The following is a 12,386-nucleotide window of genomic DNA, read 5'->3' as shown; positions in this document are numbered from 1 at the left end:
CTGTGGCCTGGTCTATGTGTCTTTAAATTCTTAGTGGGTTTTTTCCTAAACTTGGTCAGCCGTTGGACTCACTGCATACCCTATAACTGTATAGCAGACCCTCTTCTTTCTAATGGGAACATGTCATATCTTGTTACTGTGGCCCTGCTCTGTGTGTCTTTAAATTCTTAGTGGGGATTTTCCTAAAATCTGTCAGCCGTTGGACTCACTGCATACCCTATAACAGTATAGCCGACCCTATCATTTCTAATGGGAACATGTCATATCTTGTTACTGTGGCCCTGCTCTGTGTGTTCTTAAATTCTTAGTGGGGTTTTTCCTAAAATTTGTCAGCCGTTGGATTCACTGCATACCCTATAACTGTATAGCAGACCCTGTCCTTTCTAATGGGAACATGTCGTACCTTGTTACTGTGGCCATGCTCTTTGTGTCTTTAAATTGTTAGTGTTTTTTTTCAAAAATTTTGGACACCCTTGCAGTCAATGCATGGGCATTACCACTATAGAAGACCCGGTCCTTTATAATGGGAACATTTTTTTTACTGAGACCCTCCTCTATGTCTCTTCAAAGGGGTATTAGGTTAACAATAGGATCTTTCTTTAGTACAAAAAACAGCATCACCAATTTAACCTCAATGTAATCACATTGTTCAGCTCATGCAGCTCCTCCTCCATCTCCGAAATGACCACATCAGTCACAAGCTGACAGCACTGCAGCACTGCCTTGGCCAAACAGCAACAGGCTGTGCTGAAGATAACATGCTTAATGCTTAATTGACAAACCGCCCAACACTGCATAGTTGTTGAAAGCTGTAACACAGCAGCTTGATCTGTGGCTCTCACCGCTGAACATACAGCCAGGCATGGTCGTGTGTTACAATGGGCGGAACCTGGTGACGGAGAAATGACAACCGGGGAAGATACGGTGTCCCTCTATGCCAGTCCTTTCACAGAGCTAAAGAATATGGCTGTGGTGAAATACAACTCCCACTGAGAAGCTGTTTCAGATTGAAAAACATTGTGCCCACCAGAGGATTTGTTTCTGAGAGCTAACCTTTCTCACCTGCTCAAGAGCCCCATAGCAGCTGCAAAGTTAGCGCTATCATGAACTCTCCTGAGGTAGAAGCCAAGGCACACCAGAGAATTCTCTGGTGGGACTGCCCAACCCTGCCGAGAAGCAGTCCTGGCTAAGAAAAGTGTGTGGGAAGATTCCAGGACTCTCTATTTTTACTGAGGAGGAAACACACGCAAACATGGGGAGAACATACAAATTTCTTGCAGATGTTGTCCTTGCTGGGATTTGAACCCAGGATCCCAGTGCTGCAAGACTTCAGTGCTAACCACTGATCCAATGTGCTGCCGTTCACCCTCTAATATCTAACAGGCTGGAGAAACTTGAACCTACTGCCACTCTATCATCAGCTCCTTTGTGAGAAAATGTATTTGGGCAGCCACTCAGTCTACCAAATAAAATTCCAGAGAAGGAAATTGAGGATGGCTTTGCTACTGGTACTGGGGGCAGTGCTAATACCATGGTGTTGTACCATAGTTTGCTGGAAATATTCCAGGCTGGTAGGAGGCAAGAAAATTCCCGCAGAAAAGTACCAGCAGTAATGTTCAGGCCACATTTCAAGTGCAAGCAGCTTTAGAGGACTTCCTGGGAGAAATGACACGCAGGGTAGATACGGTTTCCCTCTATGCCAGTCCTTTCACTGAGCTAAATACAACTCTTATCAAAAAAAGTTGTGGACTGGCTCCGTACCGTCCCTGGCCACATTCACCTGTCCACGTGTTTGTGGTTAGGCAGTCCTTCTTAGTAAGTGCACTGGGTAGGGCATGGGTAATGTTGTGGGACCCGTGCTTGTGGAAGGCGAAGGCGATACCGGGAAAAATAGTGGCGGCTGGGGACCGAGTATGGACACCCGGCCGCCGCCTGCATGAGGTTGTGAAAAGCTTCCACCTCCACAAGCTTAAAAGGCCATATTTCAAGTGCAAAGAGCTGCCCAGAAATCTGTCAGTTTAGTGTTGCGGCCTGTGGGTGGGTGGGTGGCTGGCTGCATACTTGCAATTGCATTCCAAGTAACAGAAAACTAAGCAGATGATGGCCTCTATCATCATCATGGCCTCACCTCGGCACTATGAACTCTCCTGAAGGAGAAGCCAGGGCCCGCCGGAGGAGCCTCCGGTTCTCTGGTGGGCCCGTCCAACCCTGCCGAAAAGCAGCCCTGGCTAAGAAAAGTGTGGGGGAAGGTTCCCGGACACTCTATGGCTGCTTTTTTAATGCGGATCGGCCATGCTTATGCATGTTATTTCTCAAAACGCATTACGGATCAGGCCATTTTCCAACTCTGTATTCAAGAAATTAAATGCGCAAAGAAAGATGTGTGTGTGTCAAAGCACCACCGACAAGTGCAAGTTGATGTTGGATGGGCTGCCATTGCTTCTGCAACAAGCTCAATTACAGGATTTTCTGGGAGAAATGACACGCAGGGTAGATACGGTTTCCCTCTATGCCAGTCCTTTCACCGAGCTAAATACAACTCTTAGCAAAAGAAGTTGTGGACTGGCTCCATACCGTCCCTGGCCACATTCACCTGTCCACGTGTTTGTGGTTAGGCGGTCCTTCCCAGTAAGTGCACTGGGGAGGGCACGGGTAATGTTATGGGACCCGTGCTTGTGGAAGGCAGAGGCGATACCGGGAAATATAGTGGCGGCTGGGGACCGAGTATGGACACCCGGCCGCCGCCGGCATGAGGTTTTGAAAAGCTTCCGCCTCCACGAGCCTAAAAGGCCACATTTCAAGTGCAAGCAGCTGTCAAAAATTTGGCAGTATAGTATTGCAGCCTGTGGGTGGGTGGCTGCCGGCATTCTTGTGCTTGCATTCCAAGGAATGGAGTAGGGACAACTGAACACTGCAGTGGAACAAGGACGTGGACGGTGATTGTTGCAAGTCTGCAACGACAGGTGCATGGCGGGAGGCATCTTCGCATGTGCCAAGGATCACTTATGATGGGCACACATTTAGGCAGTGACCTGGGAGTCAGAGATGTTTCCAGAGGTCTTCCCCTTGCTGTTCCCATGTCTTTTCAGAACTGTATGCATGTGTCTGATGATGTGTCACACACCACATGGCCAGATAAGGTTGTAAAATGTTAAAATGACATTTCCTGGTGAATGCATTTGTCTTGGTTGAAAGCAATGCAAAAGTGCAAAAACGTGTCAAAAATGCTACGTGTGAACATAGCCCAAGGTGTGTAGGAGTATTTTTGTTTATTTATTTTGCCTTATATACAAGTCATCACCCTGGAAAGGATGTTCCTTACGCCGTAAAAGTGGCGTAATACTCTGACGACGTTGTTGACAGCGGTGATCTGGGAGTCAGAGATGCTTCCAGGGGTCTTCCCCATGCTGTTCCCATGTCATTTGAGCACAGTTCCCATCGATTTGGGCAATTTTTAGGCCCTCTGCAGACCGCCGTGGGGAGCCACCTGAAAAATGCTCAAGTTTCCCCTAGACTTATATTGGGCTCATTGCTCGGGTTGAGCACCCGAGTATTTCAATTTGCTCGACCCGAGCAACGAGTACTCGAGCATTTTAGTGCTCGCTCATCACTAATGACAACCAAAAACATCCAAATAATCCTGATCAAAAAGTTCACATACCCTGGTGATTTTGGCCTGATAACATGCACAGAATTTGACACAAATGGGTTTGAATGGCTACTAAAGGTAACATCCTCACCTATGACCTGTTTGCTTGTAATCAGTGTGTGTGCATAAAGCTGAGTGAGTTTCTGGGATCCAGCCACTGACGTTTCTGGATTTTGAGATGGGGAAAGCAAAAGAATTATCAACGGATCTACGGGAAAAGGTAGTTGAACTGTATAACACAGGAAAGGGAGGCAAAAAGAGTATAACACAGGAAAGGGATACAAAAAGATATCCCAGGAATTGATAATGCCAGTCTGCAGTGTTCAAACTGTGATTAACAAATGGAAAATCAGATGCTCTGTAAAAACCAAACCACAGTCAGGTAGACCAACAAAAATTTCAGCCACAACTGCCTAGAAAATTGTTCGGGATGCAAAGAAAAACCAACAAATAACATCAGCTGAGAACACACTTAGGGGTGTACTCACTTTTGTTGCCAGCGGTTTAGACATTAATGGCTGTGTGTTGAGTTATTTTGCAGGCACACCAAATTTACAGTTAAACAAGCTGTACACTGACTACTGTACATTGTATCAAAGTGTCGCATCTTCAGTGTTGTCCCATCAAAAATATATATATGTATTCCGGCCCATTTTTGGAGTTTTGTGTGAAATTATGTCCAATTTGCCTTTTTTTTCTCAGTTTTTTTGCGTTGTTCCAATAAACCCAAAGGAAATAAACATGCGTGTAATAAAACATGTGTAATTTTCTGAAACAATTTCAAGGGTGCCAGCACTTTCCGCCATGACTGTATATGCAGGTAGAGTCCTTAACCCCTTTACAACCCAAAGTGGTTTGCACGTTAATGAGAAGGCCAATTTTTACAATTCTGACCACTGTCACTTTATGAGGTAATTACTCTGGAACGCTTCAACGGATCCCCCTGGTTCTGAGAATATTTTTTCATGATATATTGTACTTTATGATTGTGGTAAAATTACTTCGATATCACTTGTGTTTATTTGTGAAAAAAACAGATATTTGGCGAAAATTTTCAAAATTTGAATTTTTATGCCGTTAAATCGGAGAGATATGTCACACAAAAAAAGTTAATAAATAACATTTCCCATATGTCTACTTTACATCAGCACAATTTTGGAACCCAAATTTATTTTTATTAGGGAGCTATAAGGGTTAAAATTGACCAGCGATTTCTCATTTTTCCAACAAAATTTACAAAACCATTTTATTAGGGACCGCATCACATTTGAAGTCACTTTGAGGGGTCTTTATGACTGAAAATACCCAAAAGTGACACCATTCTTAAAACTGCACCCCTCAGTGAATCGGGTCATCATGGCAACATCCGGGAAGCCGCGGCACACATTGCTGGACGCCGGCAGGAGAGGTGACTATCCCGATCACCTCCCCTTGCCCCCGCAATGCTGCGAACGACTTCGATCGCAGCATTGCGGGGGTTAATGTGCGGGACCTCTCCCAGCACATAGCACCGGGTGTCAGCTGTGACAATCAGTTGACACCCGGCGGTGATCACGCCCGCACAGCCTGTGTGCAGGCGCGATCGCAAAGATGTACTAATACGTATCAGGCTCTTAAGTCCCAGGGCGCAGATACGTATCAGTACGTCTTGGGCTTTAAAGAAGTTAAAATTATGTGAAAATGGGAAAAGTCACAAAACTTTGCAACTTTTCAGGAGCTTTAAGCCAGTTTTCTGGCAAAAACACTGGTGAATAATAATTATAAGTATTGGGTCTGTTTTTTTTTAATGCTTTTAAAATAATTGTAAATATTTTCAATCCCCTTTTGTTATAAGGATTTCCCAAAAATTAGCTAATCATAGGTTGTCCTGCATTCGTGACAGTGATTGACTGCGCGGTCACTTGGAAGTTTACATTGGCATCACTACAGGGCCGGTAAAGAAGGACTGTCAGGGACCCCCAGAGTGTGGTAAAATGCGCCAACTAATTCAAAATTCATTTAATTCTCACACAATATACTAAGTTAGTGTAAGTCTACAAAAAAGCAACAAAACTTGGTGCTAAAAAAATTGAGCATAACTTTTTGAAAAATGAACCAGGTTATGCCAAATCTTACATATTTTGTGACTTTGTGATCAGTTATCAACACAAATATTTTACTCAAATTACCAGATCGATGGATAAGCATTGGGACTTTTCCCTAAATCTCTCCAAAACATCACCGCTTATAGAAGACCACCCTCATATCCAGATCAGATTTTCTGTGAGAGATGCCCAGATTCAAAATATAGTATGCCTACTGGCCATCTATGAGAAGTCCACCCCAATGGAAGTCCAGTTATTAAAGAGGATTTTACTGTTTATATAAGGGGCAGACAATGACAGTGAATGGCCCTTAATCAGGACTTCTGATCTGGGCCCCCCACCCTCCATCAGGCACCACCTACATATACATTTCCATGTATATTTATATTAGGCACACATATAAAATTTGCACATGTTAATACTCTATACACATTTTAACGTATGCATATACATAGTGCACACAAACATAAAATACGGACATACACATAAGATGCACATACACAGTATAGAGTCCCGGTAGTCCTCATAGTTTTAAGCATGGACCCTGGCAAATTGTAGACGGACTTTTATTGTTCATGGGCTTTAAGGGAGAGAGGCTTCCTTTGTGGAGGACACTCATGAATGCCATTCATTTGCAGTGTACACCGTGTCGTGTCATGGAAAACACTCACCCTAGTTTGGCTTTCTACTTCTTCAGCTAATAGCAATGAATTTGCCTGTCGATTTTCTTCTCATCAGAAGATGCTTTTGTTTAGATGTTAACTTCCATCTGACTGATAAGAAAAGCTTTGCTGATCTTCTTGTAGACTTCACATTTTTTGTAAAGAAATTATTTTCTTTCTCAGAAATGTCTTGTGACATTTCTCTTCTATGTGGTGCCACTTACCCTTCTCATCAGAGGACGCTTTTGTTTAGGTGTTAACTTCCATAGTCGGCCTGGACGTCTCTGTAAGATGGTTGCAGTTCCATCTTTGTTATAGTTTTGCATCACTTTTGCTACAGTATTCTGACTGATAAGTAAAGTTTTGCTGATCTTCTTGTAGACTTCACATTTATTGCAAAGAAATTATTTTCTTTCTCAGGTTTTGTGACATTTCCCTTCTATGTGGTGCCATTGCTGATAGCATGAAATGGGAAGGAGTTTTCTTTATTAAGTAACTTCCTTTTACAGACACCTGTCTGCTGGACATCTGTTTAATGAATAATTACACTTACCTGTGGTTCAGTTCTTGTTAATTAGAATTTTGTTGTGTAGCACCCTGAGGATTCGGCTGCTACAGGGATATTGCACCTCAACCCAGAGGTGTGATATTCCACTCCCGGGTAAGGATGGAGTGTGGAACTGAGCTAGTAGGCTGCATGCACTACACACATCCCATTTCCGGGGAACAGACCGATGGTACTCCCACTAGAGAAATGTGCAGGTACGACAGTGTCTGTTCCTGGCTGGAGTGGGAGGGGGTGGAACATCCCAGTAGTGTATGGGCAGATAGGGGGAGCAGCCAGGGTAAAGCTAGGAGCTCATTGGGTGCTGGTCACCTGAGCTCACACATAGAGGGAGTATATAAGGTGGGAACCATCTTAGATCAGGGTCAGTCAGTCTGTGAGACGTCAGTCAGTCAGCCACAGTCAGTCAGTCAGACAGTCTGTCTGAGAGCCTGAGAAGCAGAGCAGAGGAGAAGAGAGAGAGACCCAGAGGCGCAGAGGGGACCCCAAGAGCCCATAAGAGAGCTAATAGGGTGAAGGGTCGGCAACAGGGTACCGGATCCCAAGCTGGCAGAGGCTACAGCACACCTTAGCCAGGAACCGGAGGTCGTGGGCAGGATCTGCCACGATCACCCACTAAATCCACCCAGAAGGCAGACCAAGAATAGGGTCAGGGAGCCCAGAGGAGGCTTGACCAACAAGAGGCCCGAGAGAACCGGACTTAGGTGGATCCCTGGTGGGAACGGCCAGAAGAAGGGAGAGACAGAAAGGAGCTCAGGACCACACTCCGGAGTTGCCTGGGAGTTGACCGAGTCCAGGACCTGGTGGACGCAGCACGGCTTGGGTGGTCACTGCTGTACACAGTGACCCGAGCAACACCAGTAAGTAAAACCCTGGAACTGCATTTTATGCCTCTGAGTCTCCTTGCTGCACCTTCACAACCACCATCCTCCACGGCTGACCCCCTGAGGCTATACCCCTCCCGTTGGGGGTTATACTACCTAAGCTGCACTCACATCACCAGCCTCAGCGGACCCTGCTGCAGCGGCGGCCGTAGTGACCGCAAATCAACGGGTGGCGTAGTCGACATAAAAGAACATCTAGTAACATCTATAAGGACTGCCACACACTGAGTTTGACACCCTGGGCACGGACCGGGTCACAGCCACTCAGAGACTACAACCCCCATCTGATCCGGCTCCGGGTATCCCTAACAGCACTGGCCCAGGGGGCGCGTCAACTTTGGCGTAGTCGGCAGGATCTCGTGCCCGCAACAACCGGGTACTGCGTGCCTGAAGAAAAGTTCACCGTTACCTTAAAAAGAAGTCTCCCGCCGGTTCCGGAGGGTCCCCGCCAACGGACCCCATCGCAGGTCGTTTCCCGCCGGTTGTCCGCCATTTGCAGCTTTTTCCCGCCATCCATGGAGTTTCCCGCCACTGGGAGACGATTCCCGCCATTTCCGAAGATTTCCCGCCTTGGAAGAGCGGACGCCATTATGGGCGTGCCAGAGGGTGGCAAGAGGCCACCTCCCATCGTGGGCCAGGTCGAAGAATGGCGCCAAAAGCGGAAACCGCGCCCACCAACAGAGACTGTGATGCTGGAAGTGTCCATCATCGTAAGAGAACTGCCCCTGGAACTGACAATCACAAAGTTGCCCCGGGACCACCCTCGATGTGGGCGGAGACAGAACAAGAGAACAAAGATGGGTGTCGCCTGGAGCAGTCTGGAGAGAGCGCACCCGGAGACAAGACGTCTGGAAGAGAGTCCAGAGAGAGCCTACCCGGAGATGGAGGGAGAGTCAGGCAGCACCGACCCAGTGGTCAGGAGCCTGTTGCAGGTCGCCACTCCAGAAGGCCTGCTGGAGATCCTAACACAGCTCCCCCGAGACCGGGAGTGTGCACAGACCGCGTTGGAGGGCCTCGCACGGAGGATGGCCCGGGTGCAGCGAGAGACGTTGGCGGAGTGGAGCCGAGAGATGGCCCAGGAGACCGAAACCCGACAGCGGAGCACGCCACCTGAGACGAGGAGACAGACCGCCTCTGAGGATGGCGCAGGAGGAATGAAGGCAGGAGACGGCGCCGAGAAGGGAGCTGAACGGACGGAGGCAGGTAAAGGGGACGTCTCTACCCCGAGCCGGGAAACCGCGTGCCTGCCCCAGCTTCCCATCGCAGAGCCCGAAATTCCCCCTGCCGTGCCCGTCGCTGCATCGTCACCGCCACCGACTAGGCCTCAACCGGAAACCGCGGCCGCGACCCCTGTGACGTCACACGCCTCGACCTCGAGCGTGGCCAAGCAGGAAATACCACCGGCCTGGTCGCAAGGCCTAGTACCCCCGGGCGCCGCCATTCCAACAGCGCCCCCTACCTCCGCGGAGCCACCAGCCTGGTCGCAGGGCCGAGTAACCACGGGCGCCGCCGTTCTTACGGTGCCCTTTGCCTTGAGGGTGCCCCAAGCCTGGTCGCAAGGCCTGGTCAACCCGGGCGCCGCTACCATCAACGCGCCCTCAACATCTAGAGTGCCGCACCTGGGTGAAAATCTATTTGCCCAGCATACGTGCCCGGATGGGCAGCCCTTTATATGACCACCGGAGTTTCACCATCCCTGACTCCGGAAAGAGAGACCCCTAGACGAGCCCCTGATTCCGGCTCCGAAGCCTGTAAAGAGGACCTCGCCCCCGCTGGAGGAGGCACAGTTCGAGTGGGACCCCACTGGAGAAGACCTCATGGGGTTCACTCAGGAGACTCGGGCGGCCGCAGCAGAGCGTGCAGAGTGCTGCCGGCAGCAGCTCGAGGTCTTCGAGAGGGAGCGGAGAGAGAGGCGGGTCCGGGAACAGCAAGCGCAGATAAGGAGCGCGGAGCAGAAGAGCCGGACCAGGAGGAAACCCCGTGCAGCTCATGGTCCCCGTGCCACCGGGACTGTGATAAAATTCAATATGCAGCACGGATGGGGCTTTATCAGAGACCATCAGACCCCCGGCGACGTCTTTGTAACCCGCAGAGACGTAGAAAGCCATCTGCCAGAGGGACACAGAGGTCGTGACCTGTATGTAGGGGACGAGGTCACCTTCACCCGGCACAAGTGTGCCAAAGGACCCTACGCCCTCCATGTGCATCGCCTGACGGAGGAGGAGCTGCGGTGTGAGGAGGAGCAAGAGGACCCGGACGGGTCTGAAGAATCTAAAGAAGGAGCAGGAGGACGCCGCCGTTGAAGTACGGTAGAGAGAGACTGTACATAGTTACCCGTCAGGGTATAAGAACTGTTCTAGTTAAAATATAGTCCCCGTTGGGACCAGCCAATTGAACTGAAACCCGTGTGTCCCTATTCCCACTGACCGAGGACTGAGAGCGGTCAATCCTCCCTAATACCTGGCCGAGGACTGAGAGCGGCCATATCCCCTTGTATATAGTTGCGCTTCCTAAAGCGCCCCCTACCGGTTTTATAGGGAACTGTTTTATTCCAAGAGAGACTGTCGCACTTTACCCGGTCACAAGTTGCACAGTGACCGGAGGAACCAGAAACAAGAATGTTATTTATATGAAAAGTTTATTGCTGATATATCTATATGATGTTTTCTATGTTTATGTTTATGAAAAAAATTGTATGTTTTGGATGTTTATATTTTACAGCCCGAGGACGTGCTGTGATTTACCAGGGGGGAATGTAGCACCCTGAGGATTCGGCTGCTACAGGGGTATTGCACCTCAACCCAGAGGTGTGATATTCCACTCCCGGGTAAGGATGGAGTGTGGAACTGAGCTAGTAGGCTGCATGCACTACACACATCCCATTTCCGGGGAACAGACCGATGGTACTCCCACTAGAGAAATGTGCAGGTACGACGGTGTCTGTTCCTGGCTGGAGTGGGAGGGGGGTGGAACATCCCAGTAGTGTAGGGGCAGATAGGGGGAGCAGCCTGGGTAAAGCTAGGAGCTCATTGGGTGCTGGTCACCTGAGCTCACACATAGAGGGAGTATATAAGGTGGGAACCATCTTAGATCAGGGTCAGTCAGTCTGTGAGACGTCAGTCAGTCAGCCACAGTCAGTCAGTCAGACAGTCTGTCTGAGAGCCTGAGAAGCAGAGCAGAGGAGAAGAGAGAGAGACCCAGAGGCGCAGAGGGGACTCCAAGAGCCCATAAGAGAGCTAATAGGGTGAAGGGTCGGCAACAGGGTACCGGATCCCAAGCTGGCAGAGGCTACAGCACACCTTAGCCAGGAACCGGAGGTCGTGGGCAGGATCTGCCACGATCACCCACTAAATCCACCCGGAAGGCAGACCAAGAATAGGGTCAGGGAGCCCAGAGGAGGCTTGACCAACAAGAGGCCCGAGGGAGCCGGACTTAGGTGGATCCCTGGTGGGAACGGCCAGAAGAAGGGAGAGACAGAAAGGAGCTCAGGACCACACTCCGGAGTTGCCTGGGAGTTGACCGAGTCCAGGACCTGGTGGACGCAGCACGGCTTGGGTGGTCACTGCTGTACACAGTGACCCGAGCAACACCAGTAAGTAAAACCCTGGAACTGCATTTTATGCCTCTGAGTCTCCTTGCTGCACCTTCACAACCACCATCCTCCACGGCTGACCCCCTGAGGCTATACCCCTCCCGTTGGGGGTTATACTACCTAAGCTGCACTCACATCACCAGCCTCAGCGGACCCTGCTGCAGCGGCGGCCGTAGTGACCGCAAATCAACGGGTGGCGTAGTCGACATAAAAGAACATCTAGTAACATCTATAAGGACTGCCACACACTGAGTTTGACACCCTGGGCACGGACCGGGTCACAGCCACTCGGAGACTACAACCCCCATCTGATCCGGCTCCGGGTATCCCTAACAGCACTGGCCCAGGGGGCGCGTCAGTTGTCTAAACTTAGCTTTTCTCTTAAGACTGTTACTGGGATGTTCTCATTTTTGAAACATGATCTTGAATGAGTTTGTTAAGAAAATTACTTTTTGGGGTCTGCAAAATACCAAATCTTGTTTGCATTCAATGGCTCAAATTTGCGAGAGTATTTTGTAGTATGGTATCCCATATAAAATGATGATTCTGAAAGGAAACTACAGGTTTGCTGACAAATCTATTTAGGTGTACTGATTTACGCTAAACACTGTATATATATATATATATATATATATATATATATATATATAAACCTTATAAGTTTGGTATCACAGTAATCGTACTACTGACTCTGAATCATTTTGTCAGTTTGTTTTTACAACACAATACACACTGTAAAATGAAGGAACCCAAACCTGGCATTTTTTCTCATTTTTCAACACATTATATGATAAAATGAATGGTGTTGTTCAAAACTACAACACTAAGCGTCAGCACACTGTGATTTGCTGATCTGTAAGATGTGTTCTTTGTGCTGTGAAAATACACAGCTGTGATATCTCACCAAATATTCATAGTGGGAACTTAAAATTATGTTTTTCTGCCATGAT

This window comes from Phyllobates terribilis, unplaced genomic scaffold (genome assembly GCF_046119375.1).
Source record: "Phyllobates terribilis strain yellow unplaced genomic scaffold, ASM4611937v1 Scaffold_17__1_contigs__length_24005725, whole genome shotgun sequence".
In the NCBI taxonomy this organism is placed as follows: Eukaryota; Metazoa; Chordata; class Amphibia; order Anura; family Dendrobatidae; genus Phyllobates; species Phyllobates terribilis.
This window is presented reverse-complemented; position numbering follows the sequence as displayed.